At 43.8% G+C, this 27,814-nt stretch overlaps 1 long non-coding RNA gene across 1 annotated transcript; it reads right to left on the minus strand.

Moving 5' to 3' along the window:
- Positions 1-2,341: 2,341 nt before the first annotated feature.
- LOC136793572 (uncharacterized) lies at positions 2,342-27,660 on the minus strand. Its single transcript, XR_010839026.1, has 5 exons — positions 27,487-27,660; positions 10,970-11,039; positions 6,299-6,404; positions 4,543-4,661; positions 2,342-2,631 (listed from the first exon to the last, which is right to left on the minus strand). It is a non-coding gene; the product is annotated as an uncharacterized lncRNA (long non-coding RNA).
- Positions 27,661-27,814: the final 154 nt, after the last annotated feature.

Consider the following 27,814-nt stretch of genomic DNA (forward strand, 5'->3'; position numbering starts at 1 on the left):
CTTCTGCTGTCTCAGGCCTGGGGGTTAAAACCAAACCTGGGCTGAGATAATCACGCGTGGGAAACAGCATTGCTCTCCCACCGTTCACTCCTCGACATGCTACGAGCTCCTCCCTCGTGCCAGTGCAGCCAGATGCAGCAGGCTCAGGCGCCCAAACACCTGGGAGCCACAGCCTTGGCTTGCAGAGACGCTGTTCCCCTATTTGAACTATCCTCCGCATCAGAGCTGCTAGATGTGCCGTGGAAAGTCACTGAGGGCCCAGGCTGCGGTTTCTCTGGCCCCTGTTCAGCACGAGTTGTCTGTGTGCACTTGCACGTCAGTCTATTTACCACATGGCCAGACGTCCCCGCACGTGCTCAAACGGGGCAAAACGTTTAAGAGCGGCTGCCATTGAGGTTCCTAAACAAACCTGAATGGACCAGCACGAGACACTAGATGAGCCTAGAAATCAGGGTGCACCTGGACTGGAACTGTAGCAATTCCTCTGGCTTCCAGAGAGATCCAGAGGCACCATCCTCATTTCCTGCCCAGGGTCAGGACACGTGGAGAGGTGCTCAGTGACTCTTGGTAAAGCTTGATTTAGGAGTCAGGGGGCAAAGAAAGGAGACTAGAGTGACACCAGAGGGGTTGCTGGTAATGCCAAATTTTTGGTTTTTTAAAAAAAAATTATTTATTTATTTTTGGCTGCATTGGGTCTTAGTTGCAGCATGCAGGATCTTTTGTTGTGGCACACGGGCTTCTCTCTAGCGTGGCGCGCCGGCTCCAGAGCACGTGGGCTCTGTAGTTGCTGTGCATGGGCTCTCACACGTTGTGGCGTGTGAGCTCACTAGCCCTGCGGCTTGTGAGATCTTAGTTCCCCGACCAAGGATTGAACCCAGGTCCCTTGCACTGGAAGGCAGATTCTTAACCACTGGACCACCAGGGAAGTCCCTGACTTTTGTTATTTTATTTAAATGATTATTTCATTAAAATGAGGCAGATTCTGCTGAGAGCCTTGCAAGCTTGTCTCTGGACAGGCCTTGCCCTGAGCAGCCCACATATTGCAGGCGTTCCAGTCACAGCTGGTTTCGTCTCACAGTGAGCTGGGTCTTTCCTGCCCCTGTGGGGTGTTGATACACCTTCAGGGAAGCCAGATGAGCCTAGGCCTTCAGCCTTTGTCCTGACACTCTCTGCAACTGGTAGGGACTCCACATAGCTTCTTTCTCCAACATCTGCTTCCTGCCCCTTCACCACCTGCCGGCTCCCTTTCTCTGTCCTGGTCCAGGAAGGTCTCACAGGTGTTGACACCTGGGATGGGGGTGTGGTTAGGAGGGAGTCTGCCAAAGCAGAGTAGGAGTAGCAGAAGTTAGGGTGGCAAGGTCTAGAAAAGCCCAGAGAGAAGGGCTTTGCCTGTCTGATACACCTGCTCCTGCACACGTCAGGACACGTAAGGTTAGCACACAGCTAGTGCCCGCTGTCCTATCACGTCTTGAAGGGGTCAGAGAGGTGGGAGGAGTGGACAGGTGGCTGATTGCGGGACCATCCTTTTCTAGGCACGCTGATTTCCAAAATGTCGTCATGAGAGTTTCACTTTTGACATCCAGCTTCTGCCCGCTTCCCGGCACCTGCGGTTGTGCTGTGGCCTCAGGGCCTCCCTCTTCCGTGAAGGCGAGGGCCCCCACCTCTCACCCCTTACGCTCTTGAGAGGGGTGAGGTGAGGATGGAGCAGAGGCTGAGTTCTTTACAACCAGCAGCAGAGAGACGGACGAGCCTTTCTGCCAGCACCTTCGGGGGCGGCTTCTTCCAATAAGCCCTCTTTGCTTATTGGCCTGAGTTCGTTTCTGTAGCTTTCAACCAAACAACCTTAATTAAAGCCTTCACTGAAGTAAAATCTTATCCAGAGCCCAAAGTATATAGAAAAGATGTAACTGAGAAGCATCCTATGGGGCCTTCCTGGGACAGACGCCTCCCCACCCATGTTCTCTTGTCTGTAGAAAACAGCCTCTTAAGCCTCCCCCCAGTTCCAAAGAATAAATTTAATCAGAGAGGTGAGAAAATGTAGAAACAAAGGAAAATAATCAAGCAAGAAAAATAATAATAGTTTAGTCATTACACAAAGTCCAGGACCTTTAGTTCCTCCTCAAGGGCAACATCACAGACCCCCACCTCTGGACAGAGTCTCTGGGCAAAATCGGGGTTAGCGGATAATGCAGCAAGACACTGAGCTCAAAGTGTATCTTGTGTCTTTTGATAGGCGTGTTAAAGAGAGCCCCGGTTTAAAGAGAAGGGAAGGAAGGGAATGGGAGTGGGGGAGGGAGGGAGGAAGGAAAAAGAAAAAGGAAAAAAAAAGAAAGCAGTCCAAAATTACAAACCATATAGAGGAGAAAATACGCTGTAACCCAGAGAACTACAACCGCATTTGTCTTTTTCAAAATCAACTCACTCGATTTTCCTGTAAAAAAATGAAAACAGGTCTTCCCTGGTGGCGCCGTGGTGGAGAGTCCGCCTGCCGATGCAGGGGACACGGGTTCGTGCCCCGGTCCAGGAAGATCCCACATGCCGCGGACCGGCTGGGCCCGTGAGCCATGGCCACTGGGCCTGTGCATCCGGAGCCTGTGCTCCGCAACGGGAGAGGCCACAACAGTGAGAGGTCTGCGTACCGCAAAAAAAAAAAAAGAAAACAGAAGAGCAAGCAAATTAAAATTCCTTCCTGCTTACTTCTGAAAGGGTCTTAATCTTACCAAGGAGGACGATAAACAGAGTTCTCTTTCAGCAAACAATGATAGAGAAATTGCATCCTTTTCAAAGGCCTATGGACAGGCCAACAATGAGCATCTTGACCCCTTACCCACCATCCTGCCCCGCCCCCCAGCCCCCACCTGCCTTGGATGCCTGCCTTCCCCTGATGCCAGCAATTGCTTATAAATGGCACAGTGAGATCTGCCAAGTTACTGAGTTTTGACCAAAGAAAATTCAGGCTGAAGGCAAGGTATATTGCAGACATATCTGCTTTTATCTGTGGCCCTCGTACAGATGGCGTCTCAGGTTCCCCTTTCCTGCCTTCCTTTGAAAGCAGCTTTGTCTTTTTCCTGGATTGAAGCATTGCATTTGCTGTAATCACTCCAGAATTTAAAGCAGCCGTTTCTAAGGTGGCATCTGCTTTTATGGCTCACACCATGAAAACACTGCAAGCCAAAACTCCCCACTCGTATCTAGCTATCTGTTGGTTTATAGTCACATAGAGAGAGAAAATACTGGTTATTTGGTGTATTGGTCTGCTGGGGCTGACAGAACAAAGTGTCACAGACTAGGGGGCTTAAACAACAGACATTTATTTCTCCCAGTTCTAGAGGCTAAAAGTCTGAGATCAAGGTGTCAGCAGGATTGGTTTCTCCTGAGGCCTCTTTCCTTGGCTTGCAGACGGCCACCTTCTCCCTGTGTCTTCATGTTGTCTTCTCTGTGTGTGTGTCTTTTGGAATAGGGCCCATCCCAATGACCTCATTTTACCTTAATTACCTCTTTAAAAACCCATCTCCAACTACGGTCACATTCTGGGTTCCTGGGGGTAGAGGCTTCCATACATTAATTTTAGGGGATACAATTCAGCCCATAACGTTTGGTAAAAATTATATTATTATTTTGACTTTAGCCCTTTCTCATGTATAGAACAGCCTAGAGTGCTGGAAAAAAACCAAAACCCCCCAAAAACCAAAAAGCTGTTTGGCCAGTCGAGGACTCTGGCCTATTCAAAGGGAACTTGCCATCTTAAGTATTATGTCATGGGAAACTGTCTACGGTAAATCATGAGATGCATTTTCTCATCTGATGCTTATTTAATGACCTCAGAGGACTTCACAAATTAATGCACCGAAGTGATGGATAAAGGATAAATAGTTCCCTTAAGCACTTAAGACTTCCATTAATAGAAATGTATGGAGAAGACCATTTAATGGGTTTCTGGGCTCAGAAGTTGCCACTTGTGGGTCTGAATCTAATGCCCGTCTTTGATCACCACATTCTCCCATGTCAGGGGCTGTTAATTTTTTTTTTCTTTCTTTCTTGATGATATCGTTCCATTTAGTTTCATTAGACCTTTCAAACAGAGGCTTTAAGTCAGAGTCATATAAGGTAGCATTACAATGTAAGAATTTCTTGTGTGACCAACTCAACGAAGGAAGAAATTCGAATTTTATTGGAGTCATGTGACTCACCTCTGCACATGCTAATGGAAGATCAATTCCTTAGACTATTGCCTAGGAAATCAATAACCCAAAACACTTCTGCTGTGATGACAGAGCCCACGTTCATCATCAGCTTTCTCTTCTCGCTTTATACATCTCCCACATCTAACTAATTCTCAGCTGGCATCTCTCTTCTGAGCTTAGACCCCAGAGACTTCTGAGTCCTACACTTGTCCACTTAATTTTCCCCCAGGTAACTTGAACTCAACACGACCCAAAGAGAAACTGTTATCTTGCTCCAAAACCTGCTCCTCCTCCTGTATTGTCCGTGTTTGGTCAAATGACACCATCATCCATCTAGCCTCCCTCCTATCCAACTTACCAATTCCTGCAGACTCTACTTCTTAGGATCTCTCCAACGCATGCCAGTCTCTCTTTCTCTATTGTCACTGTCCTAGACTCTGCCCTCAAGTGTTCTCCCATGGAGCGCTGAGAACCTAACTGGTGCAGGGCAATATCACGGTTAATATCATGATTAAGAGACAACCAACATCATGGTTTGGGCTTTGGAAGGTCTGGATTCAAATTCCAGTTCTACCACTTAATAACTGTGTGACTTCGGGGAGGATACTTCATCTCTACAAGCCTTGGTTTTCCCAGCTGTAAAATACAGAAAATGGTTAATTTCACAGGGTGACTAGGAAACTTAAATCAGGACTTCCCTTGAGGTCCAGTGGTTAAGACTTCGCCTTCCAATGCAGGGGGTGCAGGTTTGATCCTTGGTCGGGGAGCTAAGATCCCACATGCCTCGTGGCCAAGAAACCAAAACATAAAACAGAAGCAATATTGTAACAAACTCAATAAAGGCTTAAAAATGGTCCACATCAAAAAAAAATTCTTAAAAAAAAAAGAAACTTAAATGAGGTAACATATGTAAAATACTTAGTACAGTGCCTAGAATATAGTTCTTGGATCTGATCAGCGAATTGCTCTGGTTGCAATGTTTCAATTTCCCTCAGTTTCCTTGGTATGGCACACAAGGCCAGCCCCATCACCTCTCTGATTCCATCTCTTGACACCTTTTATCCACCTTCTGCATCTCCACCATGCCGAACTCTCTGAAGTTTCCAGAATGAACCAGGTTTTCTCTATTGGCTGTACTTTTACGTGAGCAAGATGCTCCCATGGCCTGACCACATGCCTCCTCCTTCCCTTGTCCATCTTCAAGATCCAGCTTAGGACAGTAGTAGCTTCCTTCTATACAGTGCTGGTGACACTCAATTCTATTCCTTTGTGTACTTATCTCCCTCCCTTTTCCTACTAGACCTTGCCTTATGCTTTGTATGGGTAATTCCTGGCACCGAGGCTTGTATATTGTAGTCATCCAATACATGTTGACCAAATGAATGGTAATAGCCAACATTTATTTAGCACTTATTAGGTGTCAGGGTAATATGACCCTGATTTCTTTTTGTTGAGCTCCACCAATGCTGAGTCTATTTTGTCTCCCAGGAAAAGAAAACAAAACAAAAAACCCTTTTTAGAAGTGTTCTGGTTATGTGATCAGATTTGGAAAAATTTTAAACTTGTCAGAAATCTGCCTTATCACTAATGATACTGATATATGTCTCCGTCTTGATATTTGCTGCATGTCTATAAGAAGAAAGTTCACAGGGAGGAGGCCAGGCCAGGTCCACAAAAATCCATTCCTCAAGCAGCCCTGAAAACTGCGAAGTCAGAAGGTTTCTTCTTAGACCAGGGTCCTGTGGACAATCTTTGTTCTGGGTCACTCATCAAAACATTATGAAATGAAACTTGAGAACATGGTGCTAAGTTAAAGAAGTCAGACACAAAAGATCATTTATATGAAATGTCCAGAATAGTCAAATCCACAGAGATAGAAAGTAAATTAGGGCTGGGAGTGGGAATAGAAATTGACTGCAAATGGACAAGAAGTTATTTTTTGCAGCGATGAAATGTACTAAGATTGGATTATATTGATGGTTGCACAACTTTGCAAATTTTCTAAAAACTATCAAATTGTGCATTTAAAATGGATTAATTTTATAATGTATAATCCATACCTCAATAAAGCAGTTTTTGTATTAATTTCTTCTGAGAACTTTCCTCAGTCCTACCTTGCTTTCTTCTTGAGAGTCTGGTTCTGGGAGAGATCTCTCCAAACCTTCACCCTCTGCGAATGGCAAGTAGGTTGGGTTTGCAGTTTTACAGCTCAGCCAGTAGCTTGGGGAAGCGGAGACACAGAAGTGTAAGTGATACTTTGGAAAAATTATTCCAAGACTCTGAAGAAGTCGTCTCAGTCTGTGGGCACATCCCCTCTAGGCTATATTCCTACCTCTTATCTGTATTTATGCTGTAACTCAAATTCGTGTACTTGCCTTCCTAAATGGCATAGTTTCACCAAGGATGATTTGGCATTATAGTAGCCACACTCAGGGAACTTTTGATGGGAATAAAATTATTTAGTGAAGAGATACTTTAGAACAAAAAATTATTTATTTAAGAGATACTTTAGAAGCATTGCCAAACATCCAATATTCTACATTTTTTGGATTGGTATGAGAAAGTGTCCAAAAGAAATTCTAATTCTAAAACTGCTTCCTTAAGAGATTCCTTGGCCATGGCAAAGAAAAATGTGAACAACATAAAACTGTGTCTCCTTTATAATCCCTTAATCACAACTAAAATCCAATAGCCTTTCTTTTTTTTTTTTTTTTTTTTTGCAGTATGCGGGCCTCTCACTGCTGTGGCCTCTCCCGTTGCAGAGCACAGGCTCTGGACGGCGCAGGCTCAGCGGTCATGGCTCACGGGCCCAGCCGCTCCGCGGCACATGGGATCTTCCCAGACCGGGACTCAAACCCGTGCGGCACATGGGATCTTCCCAGACCGGGACTCAAACCCGTGTCCTCTGCATCGGCAGGCGGACTCTCAACCACTGCACCACCAGGGAAGGCCCCAAATGGCCTTTCTTATTTCCATTCCTCTCTCTCCACTGTATGTTCCTCTATCTTTTCTGTCCCCAACTCACCTTAATCTGTCCCTCTTCCTTCCTGAATAGCCAGAAACTTCAAAGTTCAATTATCTTTTCAATGTAAATCCTCCTCAGGACAGAGAAAACCCCTTATGGTTGCTGTTAAGCCCTGTTCTTGCTCTGAGCTGAGAGCCATTGTCAAAGTTTTTCCAAAGTCTTTGGAGAAATTAGACAGGATGGAGAGAAATTTACAGAGTTTAAAATAGTCTTAGGACATGGAATCCAAAACTCAGAGATCTATACCATTTAGTTCATATATTAGTAGGAATCTCAGCTGGAAAAAAAAAAAAGGTTGAAAAGGCCAAATGGGAAGATACAGAATGACTTAAAATGGCACAGGAAACCAGAGGAATTTAGAAAAGTTGTGCATGTTGGACAAGATTTTTTAGAAGCTCTCCCCAGCTCTTTCCTATGAAAACAGGTTGAGCTCTGATTCAGTCCTGCAAGCAAAAAAAAAAAGATGATCCATTGGAGAAATCAGGAACAGGCTCTTTTCCAACTATAGACAGCATTCCGAAGTAGATCCTTAAGCAGTTGTGACCTCACTTTTTGTAAATGGTCTTAATCCAGAAATAAGGGATTTAATATACAAGTAAAAGCTACAGTGGGAAAGAGCCCCACTGCCAGACCTCCAGCTCTTTGCTGAGAGCTCCAAAAGAAACAATAAGGCTCAGAATAAACTCATGATCTCACAAAAGTTTCAGTAAACTACAGCCCATGGGCGAATTCTGACCCTCTGCCTGTTTCTGCAAATAAAACTTTGATGGAACACAGCCACCCTCATTTGTTTACACATTGTCCCTGGCTGCTTTCACAACCTCGGAGTTAAACAGTACAACAGATATGTATGGTCTGCAGAGTCCAAAATGTTCACTATCTGCCTCTTGGCAGGAAAAGGTGGCCAATCCGTGGTATTACGAAAAAATAGCTAGATGCTCCCTTAGTCATTAATCTCCAAAGGAGGGCATCTCTAGGCAAAGACACTTCTTGAAAGGACGTTAGAAAAACATTTGTTCTGAAATTGAGTTATTTGTAGTGAGGTGGATGGACCTAGAGTCTGTCATACAGAGTGAAGTAAGTCAGAAAGAGAAAAACAAATACCGTATGCTAAACGCATATATATGGAATCTAGAAAAAAATGGTTCTGAAGAACCTAGGGGCAGGACAGGAATAAAGACGCAGATGTAGAGAATGGACTTGAGGACACGGGGAGGGGGAAGCGTAAGCTGGGACGAAGTGAGAGAGTAGCACGGACATATACACACTACCAAATGTAAAACAGATAGCTAGCGGGAAGCCGCCGCAGAGCACAGGGAGATCAGCTAGGTGCTTTGTGACCACCTAGAGGGGTGGGATAGGGAAGGTGGGAGGGAGACGCAAGAGGGAGGGGATATGGGGATATAGGTATACGTATAGCTGATTCACTTTGTTGTACAGCAGATACTAACACAACATTGTAAAGCAATTATACTCAAATAAAGATGTGGGAAAAAAAAAAGAAAAACAGTTGTTCTGCATTAGCTAAGAAACTAAAGGGGCAAAAATGAAGTGAGTGACCAGCTAAAATGCTCCAAGGGGAAAGCAGACACCTAATTTTCTCTTTTACCCTTAAATCAGAAGGAGAAATTTCTCTGAATATTAACAGACAACATTGGCAATTTTTAATTAATTCAGGTGCTATATATAAACTTTAAAGCTACCACTGTCTTAGAGTCAACAACTAGTCAGCGGGTGGGATCTCTAATAACCCCCAAAGGTTCCCAGTGCCAAAATGTCTCCCTCAGGCCTGTAACCAAGGAACAGTCTTTCCTCCTCCCAACATGACAGCTGTTGACGTAACTTGATAGGGAGGGGTTTACCGTGCAAATAAAAATGCCAGATTAAATGTTCTCCGGGGGGTGTCTTCCTTGAAATTCCCCAAAACTCCCCTATTCACAATGAGATCATAGCTAATTTGGATGTTGATTCACTGTTACTCTAGTAACTCAATCAAGCCCAAAATATCAAGGAGGTCCAAAAAAAAATTTTTTTTATTAAAGATTTTTTTTTTTTGATGTGGACCATCTTCAAAGTCTTTATTGAATCTGTCACAATACTGCCTCTGTTCCCTGTTTTGGCCCTTTGGCTCTCAGGCATGTGGGATCCTAGATCCCCAACCAGGGATTGAACCCACACCCCTAGCACTGGAAGGTGAAGTCCCACCCACTGGACCACCAGGTAAGTCCCCCCCAATTTTTTAGATACAGGCAGGATTTAGGAGCTAAAACAACTAAGGTTCAGACTGATTTATCTAAATCTCTGTCCAAACTCCACAGTATCGTGTTAAACCGGAAGCTAAAGTAGGACTGAAACCAATTGTGAAAAAGCCTAACAGAGGGACTTCCCTGGTGGTGCAGTGGATAAGACCCTGCGCTCCCAATGCAGGGGACCTGGGTTCAATCCCTAGTCAGGGAACTAGGTCCCACATGCATGCTGCAACTAAGGTTTCGCATGCCGCAACTAAGCAGCCGGCGAGCTGCAACTAAAGGAGCCCTGGAGCTGCAGCTAAGACCTGGTGCAACAAAAGAAATAAATAATTTTTAAAATAATGGGGAATAGGGGCTTCCCTGGTGGCGCAGTGGTTGAGAGTCCGCCTGCCGATGCAGGGGACACGGGTTCGTGCCCCGGTCCGGGAGGACCCTACATGCCGCGGAATGCTGGGCCCGTGAGCCATGGCCGCTGGGCCTGCGCGTCCGGAGCCTGTGCTCCGCAACGGGAGAGGCCACAGCAGTGAGAGGCACGTGTACCGCAAAAAAAAAAATAAAAATAAAAATAAAAATAAAAATAAAAAGCCTAACAGAGAAAAAGGTTGTACCAGTCCACGTAATGCTCCTATCCTCCCTGCCAAAAAGTCCAATGGGCTAAGGATAGAGATGCATTCAGGACTCAGGGCCATAAATAGAATAGACGTTCCTTGCTTCCCTGTAGTATCAAACCCACATCTAGTTTCCTAGTGGTGCCTCCTGAGGCCGCATATCTAACAGTTGTAGATTTGCATTCTACTTTCCTCAGCATCTCTTTAGATGGAAAGTCAACACTTGCTGACATTCCACTGGGAAATGAACATTATGCCCCAGGAGTTTAGAGCGCCCCTCCAACTCTTCACACTGGGAAATGAACATTATGCGCCAGGAGTTTAGAGCGCCCCTCCAACTCTTCACAGGTCTTCAGCCAGGGCCTCGAGGACCTTCCATTTATTTCCCTGTGGCTCTCCTCTATCCAGTACCTGATTGCCTTCTGTTGTGTTCGAAAGATGAGGTGAGCTCTAAGACCGTTTCCATCTATCTCAGTGTTTTAGCTCAGAAACGGGTAGGTTTCCAAAGAGAAGTTACAATTTTGTCAAAGTTCATTTCCTAGGACATGTTTTGTCCCAAGGAGGTAAATCCCTTACTCCTGACACAAGGCAGGACCTTCAAAACTTTGCCAGGCCAGTAACTAAGAGACAGTTAAAGAGGATTCCTGATCGATTATACTTCAATTTAAAAAAAAAAGAAAGAGAATTCCTGGGTCTCACTGGCTGCTGTGAGCTATGGCTTCCAGCGTCCCTGAAATTGCCCTGTTACCGTTTGACTACCAAGTGCTTGGTAACCAAGTCTTTTCCCTGGGACTCTACACATGAATGGTCCTTTTATGAGTTAAAATGAGCACTTCAACCATCTCCCATCTGGGCCTTCCTAATTACCATAAGCCTTTCTACATACTTGTATATGAGACTCACCTTCACGAGGATCTTCAGAGGTCAATAACTTACTGCAATCTCTCTTGATCCAGTAGCAAAGCTAAGCCACCTAAGTGCAATAACCACAGCAGCCCAATTAGCCAAACTTGTGTGTATGTTTTTAATTGTGTAAAATAAATGCATATAACATAAAATTTTCCATTTTAACCATTTTAAAATTCAGGGGTAATTAATATGACAGTCATTATTTTGTGCAATCATCCCCACTATTTATTTCTAAATAATCTTTTACCAACCTTTCATCTTTCCAAACAGAAACTCTAACCATTAGAGTTTCCTCTAACCACAGTCCCTGGTAACCTCTAATCTGCTTTCTGTCCCTATGATTTAGATATTTTATGTAAGTGGAATCATACAATATTTGCCCTTATTTCACCTAGCATAACTTTTTCATGGTTCATCTATGTTGTAGAACATATTAGAATCTCATTTCTTTTTATGACTGAATAATATTCTGTTATAAATACATTTTGTTTATTTATTCATCTATTTATGGATACATTTGTTGTTTCTATTTTTGGCTATTGTGAATAATGTTGCTATGAACATAGATATACAGGCCTGTGTACAGATTAGGTCCCTGATTTCAATTCTTTGGGGTGAATACCTAGGAGTGGAATTGCTGGCTCGTATGGTAATTCTGTTTAACTTTCTGAGGAACCACCAAACTTTTTTTCACAGAGGCTGCACAATTTTACATTCTGATCAGCAATGTATGAGGGTTGCAACTTCTCTCCATCCTTGCTAACACTTATGTCTTTTTTTAAATTATAGCTGTCATAGTGTGAAGTGGTAGCTCATTGTGGTTTAGATTTGCATTTCCCTATTGACTAATGGTATCTAGCATCTTTTCATATAATTTCCCACTTGTGTATCTTTTTTTTTTTTTTTTTGCGGTACGCGGGCCTCTCACTGCTGTGGTCCCTCCCGTTGCGGAGCACAGGCTCCGGACGCGCAGGCTCAGCGGCCATGGTTCACGGGCCCAGCCGCTCCGCGGCATGTGGGATCGTCCCGGACCGGGGCACGAACCCGTGTCCCCTGCATCGGCAGGCGGACTCTCAACCACTGCACCACCAGGGAAGCCCAATGTGTATCTTCTTTGGAGAACTGTTAACTCAAGTACTTTGCCCATTTTAAAACTGGACTTTTTGTCCTTTTGTTGTTGAAAGGCAGGAGTTCTTTATATACTCTGAATATTAAACATTTTCACATATATGATTTGCAAATATTTTCTTCCATTCTTTGGGCTCCCTTTTAATTTTCCTGGTAGTGTCCTTTAATGCACAAAAGTTTTAGTTTTGATGAAGTCCAATTCATTTTTTTTTTTTTTTTTTTTTTTTTTTTTTTTTTTTTTTTTTTTTTTTTTTTTTTTTGCGGTATGCGGGCCTCTCACTGTTGTGGCCTCTCCCGTTGCGGAGCACAGGCTCCGGACGCGCAGGCTCAGCGGCCATGGCTCACGGGCTTAGTTGCTCCGCGGCATGTGGGATCTTCCCGGACCAGGGCACGAACCCGTGTCTCCTGCATCGGCAGGCGGATTCTCAACCACTGCGCCACCAGGGAAGCCCTCCAATTCATTTTTAAAATTTTGTTGCTTGTGTTTTTGGTGTCAAACTTAAGAACACATTGCAAAATCCAAAGTCATGAAGATCTTCCCTGGGACTTCGCTGGCGGTCCAATGGTTAAGACTTCACTTCCAATGTAGGGGGTGCGGGTTCGATTCCTGGTTGGGGAACTAAGATTCCACATGCAAGCGGCATGGACAAAAAAAAAGATCTTCCCTATGATTTCTTCTAAGAGCGTTATAGTTTTGCTCTTAAATTTAAGTCTTTGACCAATTTATTATTTTCTTTGATCCATCTTGAGTTAACTTTTATATTTGGTGTAAGGTAAGGGCCCAACTTCATTCTTTTGCATGTGGCTATCCAGTTTTCTCAGTACCATTTGTTGAAGAGACTGTTCTGTCTTCATTAAATGGTCTTGGCACCCTTGTGGAAAATCAATTGACCATGGATGACATGGTTTATTTCTGGGCTCTCAATTCTATTTCATTGATCTTTATGTCTGACCCTATGCCAGTTCCACAGGGGGGTTGTTTTTGTTGTTGTTTTTTATTGGAGTATAATTGCTTTACAATGTTGTGTTAGTTTCTGCTGTACAGTGAAGTGAATCAGCTGTATGTACACATATATCCCCTCCCTCTTGGACCTCCCTCCCTCCCACACCCCCATCCCCCCCATCTAGGTCATCACAGAGCACTGAGCTGATCTCCCTGTGCTATACAGCAGGTTCCCACTAGATATCTATTTTACACATGGTGGCGTATTTATGTCAAACCTAATCTCCCAATTAGTCCCACCCTCCCCTTCCCCTGCTGTGTCCATATGTCCGTTCTCTATGTCTACGTCTCTATTCCTGCTCTGCAAATAGGTTCATCTGTACCGTTTTTCTAGATTACACATATATGCGTTAATATACGATATTGGTTTTTCCCTTTCTGGCTTGCTTCACTCTGTGTGACAGACTCTAGGTCCATCCACATCTCTACAAATGACCCAATTTCGTTCCTTTTTATGGCTGAGTAATATTCCATTGTATATATGTACCACATCTTATTTATCTATTCATCTGTTACTGGAGCTTTGTAGAAGGTTTCATTTATTTATTTTAAATTTTATTTATTTACTTGTTTGTTTTTGGCTGCGTTTGGTCTTCGTTGCTGCACGTGGGCTTTCCCTAGTTGCGGCGAGCAGGGGGCTATTCTTTGTTGAGGTTTGCAGGCTTCTCACTGCAGTGGCTTCTCTTGTGGAGCATGGGCTCTAGGCGTGCAGGCTACAGTAGTTGTGGTACGCGGGCTTAGTAGTTGCGGCTCCTGTGCCACGCAGGCTCAGTAGTTGTGGCTCACGGGCTCAGTAGTTGTGGCTTGTGGGCTCTAGAGCACAGGCTCAGTAGTTGTGACGCATGGGCTTAGTTGCTCTGCAGCATGTGGGATCTTCCTGGACCAGGGCTTGAACCCGTGTCTGGATTCTTAACCATTGCACCACAAGGGAAGCCCTCCATGTTCCTCTTTAGATGTAAACATTGAACCTAGTGTAAAGCTGCTGGCATTTGTTAGTTTGCTTGTTGTTTTTTTGTTTAAGTAGAAAATTTCTCTTAAAATAGGATTGGCAAAGAGGGTGAGGATGAGGCCAAAGACAAACCTTTTTGCCTCCTGTGTGAATTTGAGCTACTCTGCTGCTAACTCACTCTGGCTGATAGGGCAACCTTACAATTTGAGAAACCGTTTGGGTGCTAAGTACCTAAAAGGACTAGCCAAAGTCTGGGAAGGAGTTAGGCTGCATGGAATTCCCCATGCTGCTTTCAAAGGCAAGGAAGACTGAAATAAAACTGGAAGAATGATTTTAAGAAGGATAGATTCACTGAGGAATCGGCTTTTAAAAAAATAGCAGATTGGAGAAATGGGAGAATTCTTTATTCTTCTTTGATTTACAAAATGACAGTTTAAATTTCAAGCTTTCCACCCTCTCAGTTGCACCCTCAAATTATCCCAGTGTAATTCTCGATCTGGGTTACCTTGCTCTCTCACCTAGCATGTGATATATAAATTAGGATTTCCTCCTCTCTCTCTTAAAATCTGCTACCTGAAAGTGAAATGAAACCCAGCCTCTTTCTTCGACTCAGGGAAAGATGAGTCTCAATGCATTTCTCTTTACTTTCCTGAAAGGTTTCCCTTAACTATTTAAGCCTAAAAAGTTTATTTGCTGGTTACAGTTGAACTGTTTTCTTGGCCTCTTTTCCACCTTAATGGAAAAGCTAACTGAAGACTGTTTTGGGAATAGTTCATTGGGAACTTCAACTCCCAGGGACTAGAAGCATCTACAGTCAGAGTATCTGAGCCCAGGACTGGCTTCCTGGCTATTAAGCAGAGTGTCTTTATGCAAGCCACTTAATTTTATCTGCAAAATGTGGATAATAATATGTACTCCATCTGCTTAATCGGCTGTTGTGATGACCAAATGAGATAATGTATGATAAAGTACTCTTTAAAAAGGACACAGTACAAAGAATTGTTATCTGTCACTGGTGGCATTATAGGCCATCTGATTTTCTTCTTTGTGTTATCTATAACTTACACTTTAAAAAAATAACATTTACTTTGCATTACATGTTCTATACTTTAAAAAGAAAGCATACAGTGCTACACAAATAAAAGTTATTAAAATTAATCTTCTTTTGATGGTAGGCTCTAATTTTATTAATATTCCTAATAAAATGCCTAAACTTCCAACTTTAAGCCTCAAACTGATGGTACCAGGGTGTCTCTGTGGGATCTGGGCATGTAGAAAATAGTTAAGCTGTGTATACAAACATTAAGAAAAACAGAACTAGGACTTTTCATGGTCCTAAGAAGTAAGCCAATTCTTAGAAGATTGGTTCATTTAAATACAGCAAATGCCTTTACCTAGAGATAGTAGAGCCCCATTACTGAGAAGTCAGTCTCTGGTTTCTCCACTGCCTGCTGACACTGAGTGTTCACCCAGTCTCTCCCCTCTGGCTGTCAGATCTCAGCATCTCCCAGCCCTGTGGGAGGTCTGATGATTGTTCTTTGTCATCACATCCCATGCCTGGGCAGCCAGGTGTTCAGCAAAGGCTTCAGGGTAGCCCCACACAGATTTCTGGACCACTTTGCATAGCTCTCTCCTCTCCATGTTCTGCCCGATGAGTTCCAGCTGCCTCTGTCTCTCCACCTACCCATCTCCATCTCTTCGGGATTGAGCCTTCCCCACTCTGCTGGGATTCTGGAAGTGCCTCTGGATGGAAAGCCAGGGCAACCATAGGACCCTCTTATTTGTGATCACTCTCTCAGGGACCACAGTCCCTTGTTGCCTGTTATCCAGTAGTCGAAAACAGCTGTTTCCTAGGTTTTGTTCAGTTTCCTAGTTGATTAAGGTGTGAGAGCAACTCTGGTACCGGTGACCCCATATGGCCAGAGTCAGAAGTCCTCAAACAAATTTTTGAAGTTAGAGCCTTCACCTCCTAAAGGAGATTGCTCATATTCTGGATTAGAAATTTGGTGAGTGCGGAACTGATGCATAATCTCTTTGTATCCCTCACAAAACCTGGGAGAGATACAGAGCAAAATTGAGGGATAATTTATTCAACAAATGATTATTGAATGCCCACCATATGCCAGGTTTTCACCCAGCCCTGGGGATAAGATATCAAAGCCCCTGCTTCATGAGGAAAATTGGTTGTGGCCTAGAGGGGGCAATTTAAGGGATAAAGAAAAGTCTTGCTTGTCACCAAAGCATCCTCTTACCACTCGACCTGCCACGATATCCCTCCTTATTTGCTCTGAAGTCCCCACTTTGAGTACTGATTCCACAAATCTTTTTTCAGTACCTACCAAGTGCTTTGCCCCGTGCTTGACGCTGAGGATGATTCGATGCTGAGCAGAGCACAACCTCTGCCAACAGGTAGCTTAAAACTGGTAAAGGAGATGCGACATGTATAAAAACAATGAATAAATTGGACCCCTCAGGGCCACTTGTTCCCCAAGAGCATTAGTTTACAAGATAAACTGACACCTAGAAGCACAGTCTCTGCAATCCTCCTCGGGCAGGCCTAGGAAGTGACCTGGTTAGAGGACAGACGTTAAACAGGGAGCTTCTTACCCGAGGCAAGGAGGACACAAAGCAAAGGCACCAAGGGGAGCCAGAGCCAGGTATGGAAACCAGTGTCTAGCCCCTAGGGAGACCAGCTTGTTGAACACCCAGACAGCAAAAATAGAGTGGGTTTCGGGCAACTGCCTAGAACTTCTGCTCCCATTCAGGACTGTTTTTAAAACTTGACTGGCAATCTGGTGGGTGGATGGCTGCACTTGAGGAACCAGAAACTGACTATAAATCAAGGGATGAAGTAAGTTGGCTAAGGATACGGAAGAGAAGGGAGCTGGGCCCAAAGGAGCCAGAAATGAGGACCCAGGTGTGTAGGTGGGCATCTAATGGAGGCAAATGGCCTGAGGGTCATGGTAAATAATAGGAAGAGATTACCCAAAGGGCAGGCTCCAAAAATAAGGGAAGCACTGAGAGGGCTTCTCCTACTTCATAATTTTGCCTGGAGCCCACCTTGGGAAGGACAGTGGGCAGTGACTGCTTTCTTGATATCTAGGCCCAAGTATGTACCTGCCACTGGTCTTCTAATTGGAAGCTTCCCCTATACCTTGAAACTCAATATATACCCAACCAACTTCTTCACTGTCTCCTTCAAAGACGTCCCTCCTCCTTATGTTCCTTCTCTTTGGGAGAATCAGCACCTTTCACCTGCTGCCTGAAGCAGAAAGCTGGGTTCCCCCTTGCCTGCTCTTTCCTCCCTCAGACCTAGTCAGTCACTGATACCTGTCAGTCTGACCACCTTCACTCCACCCAATGATGAAGGCACCTGGTCCGCCTGTGCTCTGCTATATCTCTCATATAATAGATGTTCAAGTGATAGGTACTGAATGAAAGAAGAAATGAATGAATAGATCCTCACCACTACTACCTTGGTTAAGTCCTTCATCTTTCAGATGAACTGCTCTGATAGTCTAAAAAGGAGAGCAAGCAACAAACCGTCCAATCCGTTGGCCACAACTCTGCCAAAGGGATTGTTCTAAAATACTCTCAATTCTTGTTATTCACAGCGGTGATGTTCTACGAAGTTGCCACAAACACTGAATTAGCAAATGCTGAACCATTTCTCCTAAGGGGAAATATAGGATTAGGCTCCTGAGGGCTTCTGGTCATAACATTTTCATCAATTAATCAGTACATAACCTTGTCTTACGTGCACTTCTGTTTAAGGACACCTTACTTAATATAGCTTGCTGATTCATTAACATTGAATGAATGTTACACAGCCACAGCACCGCAGTGAATGCCTGAACAATCTTATCTAACAAACATACAGTGTTGTGTTTTCTCCAGAGCACACATCACAGCCTTCTTGCCCTTAGGAGCACCAGACAGCACTTCAGCACTCAGCATGGGGACCTTTTTAAGCAATAAAGTCACCAGCAAAAATCGCAAAAAATGCAAAAAAAAGTGGCACTAGATAGACAACAGAAAGGACACTTTTTTAGAGTAGGAACTGACACAGGAAGGCAGAGGTCCCCACGCCCCACCTCAGCTGGGGACGTGAACACTGGGAGATTCAGATTTTTCACTTCTCCATCCAGGTCCACAGATGATCACGAAACTGCTGCAAGTGTGGTTTTTGAGGTTACAAATAAATTTTACCAAGTAGGCAAATTGGAAAATGCAGAATCCGCAAACATAGAAGCTGTGAAGGAAGAAGATGGACACAAAACCCCACTATGTCACTCCTTGCCTGAGCCTTCAGGGCCTTGTTTTGCCCCCAGGCAACTGGGCTTTGCCTACCCCACTTCAATCATAGGACCGATGACGGATATTCAACTTCTGAGCTTATGTGCTGGTCTCCTGTGCTTTTTGAGGGGAGAAACTGTTTGTTTGTATTCCTATCACATAACACAGTGGCTGGTACATGGTAGTTATTTAATATACAGTAAATTTTAAAAAATAAGTTAATGAACCAATAAAGTGAAAAAAATTAATTATTAATGGTAGATCTCAGGGTATCTAGGATAGATGACAGAGAAGCCATTACTTTAAAACTTGTTTTCAATTTATTGTTAATAAATCTGCCTGGAGTGAGCACATACATCTATTTAACTGATTAACTTTGGTAACAAACTTCCCACCAGAAAAATTGAAAAGGTAGTGACCTATTGGCCAGATCACGCCACTGTTTGCCGTGCAGTTGGATTAATTGCTAGAGCTGAATAAAGTGAGCACAGCTCACTTTCACTCTGCTGCATGAAACACTGACGACTTTGTCTGAATCAATTCTGTCTGATGCTCCCCATGCTAGTTACATACCAATTTCCCTCTGCTCTTTGTGTGGATTCTTGGCCAATGTGTGCTGAGAGCTTTTGGTCTTCTTCCACTTTCTGTCCAGTGAATTCTAACCCCATTATCTGATACTCATTTAAACAGTGAACAGTGCCAAGCGGGGAAACTCCATGATTTTTAGTTTCAGTTCAGCTGTTATCTAAATGGGATTTGCAAATAATTTTCCAACCAAAGGATTCTTGGAAACGCTGGCCATTATAAAGGGGGCTTTTGAATGGCTTGTTTCAACTTGAATCTTGTCAGCTGAACGGCTTTTATTGTGTGTGACAGTCCCAGTGACCAATGTAATCATTCTCTCAACTCTCATTTATTCGGGATAAAAAAAAAGTACGCATGCATAGATAGATAGCCTCTGAGGATGATTCTCAAGTCTCTATATCGCACCAGTCATCAAATACTATGTTACTTTTTGTTAAAGGTCTCTCTCATCCTGCCCCCCTGCATCCTCAGAGCCAGGCCCTGGGTGTAGGGGCCAGCTTTAACTCCTGCCTGGGCAGAAACATTCGCTTCTTAATAGTTCTTTCCTTCTTTCCTTGTGTCAGCTTCTTCCCCTCCCCGACCCCATCCATCCTGAGCCCTGACACGTTCATGTTCTAAAACACAGATTTAGCTCATCGTGGTGTGTGCGATTGACTCTGTTCTTGTCGGGTCACCTCACTAGATTTTCAGGATTAAGAGATTCCTGGCCAATAAACAAAAGCATAATCATCTCATTCCCCAAATGGATTTGGATGAAAACTGGTAATAAAATCAGGTCTAGGGACTTCCTTTGCCGTCCAGTGGTTAAGAATCTGCCTTCCAATGCAGGGGATGTGGGTTAGATTCCTGGTCGGGGAACTAAGGTCCCACATGCGGCGGGGCAACTAAACCCACATGCTCTAGAGCCCGCGTGCCACAACTAGAGAGAAGCCTGCGTACTGCAACCAAAGATCCTGCGTGCCGCAACTAAGACCAGACACAGCCAAATAAATAAATAAACATAAATATTTTTAAAAGATAGAAAATAAAATCAGGTCTGACTCCAAGAGGAGACAGTAGAGATCAGCTGAGCTGGGTCTTTAAGGGATCCCACAGGAGAGAGCACCATACTTAATGCTGTATCAAGGTCAGGAGCATCCTATCTCATCACCACTCACTGGACAGTTGGACATGTTTTATAGGGAAAATGATTTTTCTCTTTGTTTCTATGCCTCTGCACTAGTAGGTTCAGTAATACATATGTGAGACCTTTTGTCTGAAAATATCAAAATGCATATTTCCTCATTCCTGCACTAAAAACATCTGTCCTCTCTCTCTGCTGAGGAGCAAGTCCCAGAGCCCTACCTGGACTTTCTGGCTACTGATCCCACCTTGTCTCTGCGGGGTTCCTCAGCCTCAGTTACCTGCTCCATTCACATTACCAACCTCATTCTTGCTCACAGGCCCTGTCTCCCTCTCCTTGTTGTGGAGCTCATGTGGGCCGCTGTCCTGCAAGCCCTGTCTTTTTAACTCCTTAAAGGCCCAGAGAAGTCCAGCTCTTTTTCCAAGTCCTTTCTCTGTTGATGATCCCTATTTGTGAACTCCTGTAGTCTGCAGCATTCTATTTTGGCACATATATTATTCAACAATGCTTTTTATGTTTTTCACCCTTTCATATATGTATATCTGAATTGTAAGCTCCTGGGGACTCAGGACTTATTTTAAGCCAGCACTGTCCAACAGAAATACAACGTGAGCCACAAAAGCAAGCCTCATATGTAATTATAAATTTTCTAATAGCCACATAAAAAATAAACAGATGAAATTAATTTTAATAATATATTTTATGTAACCAAACATACCCAAAATATTTTTTCAACATGCAATCAATGTAAACAGTTGTTAATGAGACACCTTACATTCTTTACTTCATATTAAGCCTTTGGAATCCAGTACACAGCACATCTCAGTTTGGAGTGGCCACATTTCAGGTGCTCAGTAAGCCCCTTGGGGCTAGTGGCTACCATACTGGATGGCTCAGTTTTAGGTACTCTTAGCCCTTGATATCCCATGCGGTTGGGTGAAGGTATAACGTACATAATGTGAGTCAACATAATGTTGCCACACTGGCGGAAGGTCTCTGGCACAAGTTTCAGTCCTTGACCCTGTTCTGTTTATCGTTTTCATTGATGGCTTGGATCGTGCAGTGGTTAAGAACACCCGCTGTGCAAAGTGCATATACTTAACAATATTGTACTGTACACTTTACCATTTGTAAAGAGGGTAGACTTCATGTTATGTGTTTATTACCACAATTAAAAAAAAAAAAAAGAACATCTGCTCTGAGTCAGAGACCTTAATTTCAAATCTCAGTAGTACCACTAACCACAGGTATGAATGTGAGCCAGTGAATTTTCTTCTCCTAACTTTGGTTTCATCATCCAGAACTGGGGATAATTACACCAACCTCAAAGGAGTGTTATGAAGAGTAAAAGAGATACTGTCTGTAAGATGCTAACCCCAGTACACAGAACATATTAAGCCCTTAAAAATATTAGGTTTTACTACTATCATTACCACCATAAATGGTATATTTATTAATTTGGCAGGTGAGATAATTCTGGGGTAAGACAGGTATTAAGTTAAAGAATCAAAAAGCTTTTCCCAGACTGGATGCAATAGGTTGAATAAAACAAGCTGAAATTTCTATAGATAAGTGAAAGTACTGCATTTAGGTTAAAAAATCCAACCGTACAAAAATAAGCTTTCAGCTTAACTGTAGTTCATATGAAAAGAGGCACTTAATTGTTTTATAAGTTAAAATTTAATTTAATTCTATAAATTAAAATTTATACTTGACTAAACATAGTTAGGAATATAATTATACCTTTTATTTTTTCACATATTTAATGTAAAGTGCAAATAGTACAAAAGGGTATAAACTAAAAGGTTAAAAAACCTCCGTCTGAGAACCCCCTTTCCCACTCCCTAGAAGTAAGGAGCCACTTTCTTACATGTCCTTCCAGGAATGTCCTGTGCCTAAATAAACATATATCTGTTTATCCTTTAAAACTTTTAACATTTATGGGGATAGGCTTATTCTCTTGTGCAACTTACTTGAAAAGGGGTTAAAACTAAAGTTGGATTAAAGGTCAGTGTTATTCATAAGTGGGATGTGTCAACTCCAAACTTTGATTTTAAGCTTCAAAAGAAGTAAGTCAATGGTAAAATGGAGGAAATAGTCCAATGCTCCTTAGAACTTGTCCAACACATCTGGAATTCTTCACTTTCATATGGACGCTACCTTTCAAGAAAAATACTGACAAACCGTTATGTGTCTGGAGGAGACTGATTAAGGGGGCAAAGAATTCAAAACCATTGTCTTCACAAAAGGTGAGCTGTAGGCCCTCCGGATGTTTAACAGGAAGTAGGAATACCCCAGAGGAGAGGGACAAAAAGCAGCTGTGTAACCACCTGAAGTTGGGGGCATATCTTTGACTAAGTAGAGACTCCTGTGGAGATAAATGGGATCATGACATAAAAGAGCTTTTTAAATTGCCACCAAGGAGGAAAATTATGTCTAAAAGTTAGAAAGGTCTGCAAGTTGAATGGACAGGTCTCATCAGGTGTGACCCCGATCATTTCAGATGTTTACGGAGAGGATGGGCCCCCATTAACAAAAATAATTACCATGTTCTTAAAAGCATTCCATTCATTATCTCAGAGTGACTTATTTGTATCTCTGAGCCTGGCTCACTGCCTGGCACAAAGTAGATCAAAGGGCAAAGAAGGAAGGAAGAGGGGGAGGGAGGGAGGCAGGAAGAGAGAAATGAATAAATGATATTAATCCAAGCATTTTCTCCTTCTCTTTATGCTTCTTTTCCCCCTCCCACTCACTTGCTCCTCTTTTTTTTTTTTTTTTTTGGCTACATCAGGTCTTAAGTTGTGGCATGCAGGGTCTTTTGTTGTGGCACGTGGGTGTCTCTCTAGTTGTGGTGTGTGGGCTCAGTAGTTGTGGTGTGCGGGCTTACTTGCCCCACTGCATGTGGGATCTTGGCTCCCTCACCAGGGATCAAACCCGCATCCCCTGCATTGGAAGGCAGATTCTTAACCCCTGGACCACCAGGGAAGGCCCTTCCCCTCTATCTCTCAGTCACCTCTTGCCTGGATTTCTCAACACACACTACTCTAGTTCTCTACCCACTTTCCCCTCTCCTCTCCCACTATATTTGATGACTGTCCCTTCTCATCTCTGAAGGGCACATTATTGTCTGGTTAAGCCCCTCGGCTAGATGCTTCACCTTGCACTTCAGAAAATCAAGTTTGTGGTGGATTTTTCCCAAATGTTCTAATTTATTTACTGCATTTTCTAGGTTTTTGCACTCTCTTTGGCATTTTCTTCTTCTTTTTGTTTAACTTCAAAGGGCTAGTGAGTGACAGTGTTTCCAATACTGGTTGAGAGGTGCTGCCTCTGTGATCTCTTCCATTTCCAAGTGTTTCAACCATCACCTCTAAATGCCCACTCTGGTCCAGCCTTTACACAACCAAACAGCTCCTTGGATTCTGTCTCTGGCATCTCCCCGGTAAGAAGACAGTGGCCTTTGGCAAGGTCCCATCATTTATGAGATGAGCAAAACCTAGGCAAGTCAGCTACCTTACTCCTCATTCGTCAGATGGAACTCTAATACTCATCTCCCAGAGGTTGTGTAGGTCAAATGAGAAAAATATATGAGAAATCTATCAAGTGCTAGTTTTCGGTTTCCTATCCTTTGCTTTCCACCACCTAATTCAAGCCTTCATTTCCTCTCAATTCAAAGATGCATTCGCCTCTCAACTACTCTCCCTGCCTTGAACCTCTGCTTCTACCTGCAACCTGCTGGATATGCAAGTGTCAGAATGATTGTCTAAGGCTAAGGCTGTGTTGCTTTAAAATGCTCAATACCTTCCCCTGCCTAAGAAATAGAGTCCAAACTTCTGAGCATGCATTCTGAAACCCTCCCTGGTCTAAGGTCAGAGCCATGGTTCTCACCTCTCTGCCCTTTGTCCCCCAAATGTAACCCACCTTCCAACCAGCTAGGACTTTTCCCATCCTTCCCTGGTCTGTCTTCACTTACCGAAAGTCTGCTTACCCTTCAAGCCCAATTTAAATGGACACGCTCCTGGTATACGTTTTCTGAATCCCCATGAAGAATCTTTCCCTGCTGGGACTGCCAGCGTTTGCTTTCTACTTCTATGACAATGTCATCTCCCCTGATAGACTGTAAATGACTTGAAGTCATGGATTGAACCTCTTTATGTACCCATCTTTATGTTCATCACAGAGCTTAGCACTGTGGTTTACACATAATAGTTACTCAACAAGTTACATGTAATGATACATTCCTTAAAAAAATTTTTTAATACCTCTAGGTGCCTAGCATTGTGTCAGGTGCTATGGCAGCTACAAAAAGCCTTGGCCTTGTCCCTGACTCAACACAATATTGTTGAGGTTACATGATTCTTTCATATAGTTTTCTTATATATAAAAACTATATGAAAGAGCTTCCCTGGTGGCGCAGTGGTTGAGAATCCGCCTGCCGATGTAGGGGACACGGGTTCGTGCCCCGGTCCGGGAAGATCCCACATGCCGCAGAGCGGCTGGGCCCGTGAGCCATGGCCGCTGAGCCTGTGCGTCCGGAGCCTGCTCTCCGCAATGGGAGAGGCCACAACAGTGAGAGGCCCGCGTACCACAAAAAAAAAAAAAAAAAAAAAAACAACTATATGAAAGAATCCACGGAGACAATGCTTTGGGAAAGATCTGCAGTGCTCTCCTTACTTGCTGCAAGTAATAAATCCTTCCTTCTCCTGAGGTAAAAAAAAAGGAAGAGGAAGAATCTGTGATTACATGCTAAGTTCTTAGTCCCACTTAGTGTCTACACAGTTGCATGTAAAGACTTTGAAAGGCTTTGTGTACACTTTTTAACTTATAACTTGTTTTAGAAATGACAAAAACATAAGAAATTACATCTTGAAATAAATACATTTGCTAAAATTGAGGCTAAATGCATTGCACAATTGCTCTCAAAGTATTCTAATTTTAGGTCTTGACACAAGTGAAAAATGTTTACCATGGACAAGAAGACAAATTTCTCTCTGATTAGCAGAATTTAAGGTCATCAGCTCTAAAAAGAAAGTTCAATCGAAATTTTAATGTATTTTTCAGGTTCCTTCTATTCTATCCACAACCTAAGTTATTAAACTTTTAGAATTATAAAAAAGCACAAAAGGACTCTGTGATGTTCCAGAAAGCACACACCAAGTGGGTAGGGATTAGAGGTGGAATGAAGAAGTGGCTGGATTAGTGGAAGGACAGGGAGGAAGGAGATGAGAATGCCTCTTGGTGAATCTTTGGAAGTTTACTCTGAGCTCACAGCGCACTCCTGGCTGAAAAGGCTGGGAAACAAAGCTGAGATCCACTGAGTGTCAGCAGATGTGAGGTCAGTGCTCCCAGGCCTAGGTCCTGGACCTTGACCTACAGAAAAATCTAAGAAGACGTGTGGGTTAACAACTAGAGCACTGAATTAAAAGTCTGTATTTTCTGGGACTTCCCTGGCGGTCCAGTGGTTAAGACTCTGTGCATTCCAATGTGGGTGCTGTGGGTTCGATCCCTGGTCAGGGAACTGAGATCCCACATGCTGTGCAGTGTGACAAAAAAAAAAAAAAAAAAAAAAAAGGTCTGTATTTTCTGACTTCCAAGAGCCTGAGAACAAACAAAACAAAAGAGAGAGAGAGGGAAAAAAAAAAAAGACTGATTTAGCTGCACAGGAGATGGCTGGAGTTCATTCTGGTTTGAGGTCAGAATGCTGGTGTTTCAGACTTGAATTAAAGCAAAAACACATATTTTCAGAAGTTTTAAAAAATTACTTCATTCCTGATATAAACATGAACCTTAAAATGTACCTTATATTTGCATTTGAATAAGCAGGTACTATCTGACATACCCCATGGGTGTCAAAATATTTGGTGGGCTCTTGCATAATTATGTTTTGGGTTTATACAAATAAAGTCTTAATCAGTACCACAGTAATTCTGTAGAAATTTCTACTGTTCACACTGGATGTTGTTTGTTGATATAAAGGGGACAATTTCAATGTGTTCATCTCGTTGAGTACATACCTGAACACAGAAACTGCCTTTAATATTGTAGGGTTTGCATCATGTAAACTGTCTCTCTCGTCCTGGCATCAGGGATCTCATGCTGCTATCCCACTGGCCCCAAGCCTCTTTCCTTCTTGCCATCCGTAATTCTCTCAAGTACGTGCTTTCAAATGAGTTCACTGCCCAGATACTTTGAAATTATTTCTTTTCTTATTGTACCATCACATAACCGAACCTCCAAACACCTCACTTCAGTGACTTCTGCTAGCTACTGCAGGACAGACAGCAACCTGACACCCCAAATTAAAGGAATTCATGCCAAGGTGTGAACCAAAGATCAAATGTCCCATCTCTTCCTCTCCCTTACTCCCGGCACCAGCAAATCTGTAACTCTCCCAGACACCCACTGTTTAAATAGGCGAATGAATGAATCCCTGAAATCCGGAAAGGTAACTAGGCAATTAGTGGAAGGTGAGGCACGGTGATGAGGAGGAAAATTCTGGGCGCTGGGTGGGGTGGTAAGCTTTCCTGATACCCTTGAATCACACTGCTTGTGCTGGGTCTTCTCCATGTTGGTCTCACCCAGTCGCAAGGGTCCAGCGAGAATATCTGCCAATGTTACAAACATTGATTCTGGAGAGGGCTTTAAGGGGGGTGGTAGATTAAAGGGGGAAAACCCCCCCAAAGTGCAGGGCTCTTTTATGTTGAATGCCTGAAGCGCTCACAACACATTATAATTGTGATCCTGTTGAATGCATTTAGAACAATTAAGTCCCCTTTATAATGAAAACCAACGATCAATGGGCATTAAATGTATCCACTCTCTATATTCTGCAGTAGTTTTTAATCTGCAATGACGTTGTCTCTGCAAATCGGTCCCTAACTTCTGTTTTTACCTTTTCTGTCTCTAATCTGGTTATAACACGTCATTTTAATTCTTTCTCCAAAGGGTAGAGCCTGCTTCTCTCCTTCTTTTCTCTCGCTCTCTGAGGTGTGAATCGTGTCTATTTTCGCCTCAGAGTTGATGAATAGTTTCTGAGCGATAATCCGGTTCTCTACTCTGCTATTTCCGTTTAGAACTACCCTCGCGTTAACAGCCAGGCTGAAAGACGTGTTCGTTCGCATTTTGAAGTTCCCAAAGTGGACCTGAAGCTCTTCTTGGCTGCTGTCGGCACGGTTGGACATTGCCATTTACTGAGAAGACCAGCGCGCCCTGGAGTGAACTAGTGACTCGGGAGCCCCGACCCCTCCCACCTCAGTCAGCACGGACGCCGCCAGGTGGATCCTGGCCTCCGGGGACGCAGGTTTGACCAGCACGGCCAAACCTCCCCGACGTCCTGCCCGCCCCGAGGGAGAGCCTCTGCACCCCGACTCCCCGCACTAGCCCGCCTCGTCGGGTGGCGTCTGAGGTGACCCTCCCCCATCAGTACTTACAAGCAGCTTTGGGGGCTGGTCGCGGAGCCCACCTCGCCGGGAGTGGGGCTCGATCGCTCGAGGAGAGCGCGTAGGTGAGGCGGGAGTCTCGAGAGGCGCTCAGAGTTGCGCCGGGGATGGACGCAGAGGTGGGGGTGGGCGCGGGGGGTAGGGGGTAGGGGTCCACGGTGAACTGGGATGCGGGGGTGAGCGCCGAAGCGCTGGAGGTCGGGTGGGTGCTAAATGGGCGGGGCCGTAGGAGAGCCCGGGAGGTGGGGCGCCAAGGGGGCGAGGGCGCGGGGCGGGGACGCAGGGAGGGGCGGGGCGAGGGGCGGGGGCAGCGCGGCGG

This window comes from Kogia breviceps, chromosome 2 (assembly GCF_026419965.1).
Source record: "Kogia breviceps isolate mKogBre1 chromosome 2, mKogBre1 haplotype 1, whole genome shotgun sequence".
Taxonomy (NCBI): Eukaryota; Metazoa; Chordata; class Mammalia; order Artiodactyla; family Physeteridae; genus Kogia; species Kogia breviceps.